Genomic DNA, 5,000 nt, shown 5'->3' on the forward strand with positions numbered 1-5,000 from the left:
TCCAGTGCCTACCCGGGCAAAAACGCCCAAAGCATGCCCCATTCGTTAGCCTATCCAGGCAAAAACGCCCAAAACCAGCCCATTCCAGTGCCTATCCGGGGAAAACGCCCAAAGCATGCCCATTCCTTAGCCTATCCAGGCAAAAACGCCCAAAACCAGCACATTCCAGTGCCTATCCGGGCAAAAACGCCCTAAGCCTGCGCATTCCAGCGCCCCGCAGCATGCCACCCTCCTATAGGGTTTGCGCAACCAACCCGCCTAACCACCAGTGGCAACCAAAGGTGCTGTTAGCGACGACTTCTGAAGACGCAACGAGACGCGACGGGTTTGCGCCCAGACGCGACGAGGCGATGCGGGATCTGCGCCCAACCGTGCCTACACCCGCCGACTTGATGCGGGAGCTGCTGGCCCAAGCATGCCTAGCGTGCAAGGCCTGCGTGCAAGGCTAGTGTGCAAGGCTCGTGGGCAAGGCTAGTGCGCAAGGCTAGTGCCCAAGGTCTGTGTGCAAGGCTAGTGCCCAAGGCTAGTGAGCATGGCCTGTGTGCAAGGCTAGTGTGCAAGGCTTGTATGCAAGGCTAGTGTGCAAGGCTGGTGTGCAAGGCTTGTGGGCAAGGCTGGTGCGCAAGGCTAGTTCCCAAGGGTTGTGTGCAAGGCTAGTGCCCAAGGCAAGTGCGCAAGGCTCGTGCCCAAAGCTAGTGCGCAAGGCTTGTGTGCAAGGCTACTGCGATGGGCCAGTGCCCAAGGCTTGTGAGCAAGGCTTGTATGCATGGCTTGTGTGCAAGGCTAGCGTCCAAGGCTTGTGCGCATGGCTTGTGCGCAAGGCTTGTGTCCAAGGCTTTTGTGCAAGGCTCGTGCGCAAGGCTAGTGTGCAAGGCTTGTGCGCATTGGCAGGTAGCCCACCAGCATGCACGATCCAAATGCCACTCACGCGACAACACGGTGCCAAGCCGGGCATGGTGTGCACTCAAAACCAATCAACGGACAGAGGTCATGCGTCATGGGGGGGATCTAGCAAGGCCATGGGGAAGGTCATGGAGGACCTTGGAAGCAAGCGCAAGACGAGAGCGAATCGAACAAGGGGCCAGGACGGGGCCTTGTGCCCATGGTCTTCGCAAGACAGCGTCCAAGGCACCCGAAAGCCCAAGGGAACCCAAACCCGGCCGACACTTGCAATCGCACATGCTCTCTGCAACACACCATCAATGCCGCCCAACGGGGCCAGCACGAGCAGTCCTCCGCGGTCCCCTGGCCCTGCGCACGTTTGTCTTCGAAACCGAGCATCAATGCCACAGAAAGTGCCGGGGCGCCAGCTGGAGCCATCATCCGCGTTGCCATGGCTCGCTTGGCCTTGGCTTGCCAGGCCCCGACACGAGCAATCGCGCATTTTCTTTGCAACCGACCATCAATGCCGCCCAACGGGGCCAGCACGAGCAGTCATCCGCGGTCCCCTGGCCCTGCGCACGTTTGTCTTTGAAACCGAGCATCAATGCCACAGAAAGTGCCGGGGCGCCAGCTGGAGCCATCATCCGACGTGCCATGGCTCTGGTCCCATGGTCTTCGCAACCGAGCATTCGTGACACCCGCGGGGCCAGGACACCAACCCTTCCGACACGAGCATTCGCGCATGTTCTTTGGCCACACAACGGCGCCAGCACGAGCAAAATCATCCGCGGTGCGGTGGCCTTGCACGGCCTTTTGTCTTTGGAACCAACCATCAGTGCCACGGGAAGTGCCGGAGTCCCGGCATCCGCGGTGCCAAGTCATTGCGCCCTTGGTCTCTGCAGCGGGGCATGCCGGGCACTCCCAACCATTGCAAGCAAGCAAGCAAGCAAGAAAGAAAGTAAGTAAGTAAGTAAGTATTACATATAGGGGCGGGACATGCGGGGAGATCTGCGAAACGTGCATTACGGGGCACACGCGTACCTACCGGGGCATACCGACCCCTATTGGGGCACACGTGTGCATATCGGGGCATACCGGGCCTATCGGGGCACACGCGTACATACCGGGGCATACCGAGCCCTACTGGGGCACACGTGCGCATATCGGGGCGTACCAAGCCTATCGGGGCATACGCATGTATCCCAAGGCATACCGAGTCAATCCGGGCATACGCGTTCATACCGGGGCGTAACGGGCCTATCGGGGCATACTTGGGCATATCCGGGCAAAAAATGCCCAAAACTTGCGCAACCTTGGCAACCGTGGTCCATTCCTCTCTATATGCCTAGCCTTGCCAACCGTGGTCCATTCCTCACTATATGCCATGGCCTTGTGCCCATGGTCTTCCCAAGACAGCGTCCAAGGCCCCCGGAAGGCCAAGGGAGCCCAACCCAGCAATGCCCTGCTATGGCAAGCCAAGGCCAAGCATTCCGGTGCCTATCCGGGCAAAAATGCAATTCCTCTCTATATGCCTAGCCTTGGCAACCGTGGTCCATTCCCCACCATATGCCATGGCCTTGTGCCCATGGTCTTCCCAAGACAGTGTCCAAGGCGCCCGGAAGGCCAAGGGAGCCCAACCCAGCAATGCCCTGCTTTGGCAAGCCAAGGCCAAGCATTCCGGTGCCTAACCTTGGCAACCGTGGTCCTTTCCTCACCATATGCCATGGCCTTGTGCCCATGGTCTTCGCAAGACATCGTCCAAGGCGCCCAAAAGGCCAAGGGAGCCCAACCCAGCAATGCCTTGCTAGGACAAGCCAAGGCCAAGCATTCCGGTGCCTATCCGGGCAAAAACGCCCAAAGCATGCCCATTCCTTAGCCTATCCAGGCAAAAACGCCCAAAATCTGCACATTCTAGTGCCTATCCGGGCAAAAACGCCCACCAGCATGCCACCCTCCTATAGGGTTTGCGCAACCAACCAGCCTAACCACCAGTGGCAACCAAAGGTGCTGTTAGCGACGACTTCTGAAGACGCAACGAGACGCGACGTGTTTGCGCCCAGACGCGACGAGACGATGCGGGATCTGCGCCCAAGAATGCCTAGACCCGTCGACTTGATGCGGGATCAGCTCGCCCAAGCATGCCTAGTGTGCAAGGCCTGTGTGCAAGGCTAGTGTCCAAGGCTAGTGTGCAAGGCTCATGTGGAACGCTAGTGCGCAAGGCTAGTGCCCAAGGCTTGTGTGCCAGGCCCGTGTGCAAGGCTAGTGTCCAGGGCTTGTGTGCATTGCTTGAGTGCAAGGCTTGTGTGCATTGCTCGAGTGCATGGCTTGTGTGCAAGGGTTGTGCGCAAGGCTAGTGTGCGGGGCTTGTGCGCATGGCTAATGTGCACGGCTTGTGTGCATGGCTACCGTGCAAGGCTAGTTTGCATGGCTAGGGTGCAAGGCTCGCATGCGAGGCTAGTGTGCAAGGCTGCGTGCAAGGGAAGCGTGCAGGGCGAGTGTTCGAGGCCACTGTGCACGGCGCCAGCACTAGCGAGCCATCATCCGCGTTGCCATGGCTCGCTTGGCCTTGGCTTGCCAGGCCCCGACACGAGCAATCGCGCATTTTCTTTGCAACCGACCATCAATGCCGCCCAACGGGGCCAGCACGAGCAGTCATCCGCGGTCCCCTGGCCCTGCGCACGTTTGTCTTTGAAACCGAGCATCAATGCCACAGAAAGTGCCGGGGCGCCAGCTGGAGCCATCATCCGACGTGCCATGGCTCGCTTGGCCTTGGCTTGCCGGGCCCCGACACGAGCAATCGCGCATTTTCTTTGCAACCGACCATCAATGCCGCCCAACGGGGCCAGCACGAGCAGTCATCCGCGGTCCCCTGGCACTGCGCACGTTTGTCTTTGAAACCGAGCATCAATGCCACAGAAAGTGCCGGGGCGCCAGCTGGAGCCATCATCCGACGTGCCATGGCTCTGGTCCCATGGTCTTCGCAACCGAGCATTCGTGACACCCGCGGGGCCAGGACACCAACCCTTCCGACACGAGCATTCGCGCATGTTCTTTGGCCACACAACGGCGCCAGCACGAGCAAAATCATCCGCGGTGCGGTGGCCTTGCACGGCCTTTTGTCTTTGGAACCAACCATCAGTGCCACGGGAAGTGCCGGAGTCCCGGCATCCGCGGTGCCAAGTCATTGCGCCCTTGGTCTCTGCAGCGGGGCATGCCGGGCACTCCCAACCATTGCAAGCAAGCAAGCAAGCAAGAAAGAAAGTAAGTAAGTAAGTAAGTATTACATATAGGGGCGGGACATGCGGGGAGATCTGCGAAACGTGCATTACGGGGCACACGCGTACCTACCGGGGCATACCGACCCCTATTGGGGCACACGTGTGCATATCGGGGCATACCGGGCCTATCAGGGCATACCGGGCCTATCGGGGCACACGCGTACATACCGGGGCATACCGAGCCCTACTGGGGCACACGTGCGCATATCGGGGCGTACCAAGCCTATCGGGGCATACGCATGTATCCCAAGGCATACCGAGTCTATCCGGGCATACGCGTTCATACCGGGGCGTAACGGGCCTATCGGGGCATACTTGGGCATATCCGGGCAAAAAATGCCCAAAACTTGCGCAACCTTGGCAACCGTGGTCCATTCCTCTCTATATGCCTAGCCTTGCCAACCGTGGTCCATTCCTCACTATATGCCATGGCCTTGTGCCCATGGTCTTCCCAAGACAGCGTCCAAGGCCCCCGGAAGGCCAAGGGAGCCCAACCCAGCAATGCCCTGCTATGGCAAGCCAAGGTCAAGCATTCCGGTGCCTATCCGGGCAAAAATGCGATTCCTCTCTATATGCCTAGCCTTGGCAACCGTGGTCCATTCCCCACCATATGCCATGGCCTTGTGCCCATGGTCTTCCCAAGACAGTGTCCAAGGCGCCCGGAAGGCCAAGGGAGCCCAACCCAGCAATGCCCTGCTTTGGCAAGCCAAGGCCAAGCATTCCGGTGCCTAACCTTGGCAACCGTGGTCCTTTCCTCACCATATGCCATGGCCTTGTGCCCATGGTCTTCGCAAGACATCGTCCAAGGCGCCCAAAAGGCCAAGGGAGCCCAACCCAGCA

The sequence above is a fragment of the Tasmannia lanceolata genome, unplaced genomic scaffold (genome assembly GCF_043159265.1).
Source record: "Tasmannia lanceolata isolate RefF3 unplaced genomic scaffold, GAP_Taslan_0.1 ptg000357l, whole genome shotgun sequence".
In the NCBI taxonomy this organism is placed as follows: Eukaryota; Viridiplantae; Streptophyta; class Magnoliopsida; order Canellales; family Winteraceae; genus Tasmannia; species Tasmannia lanceolata.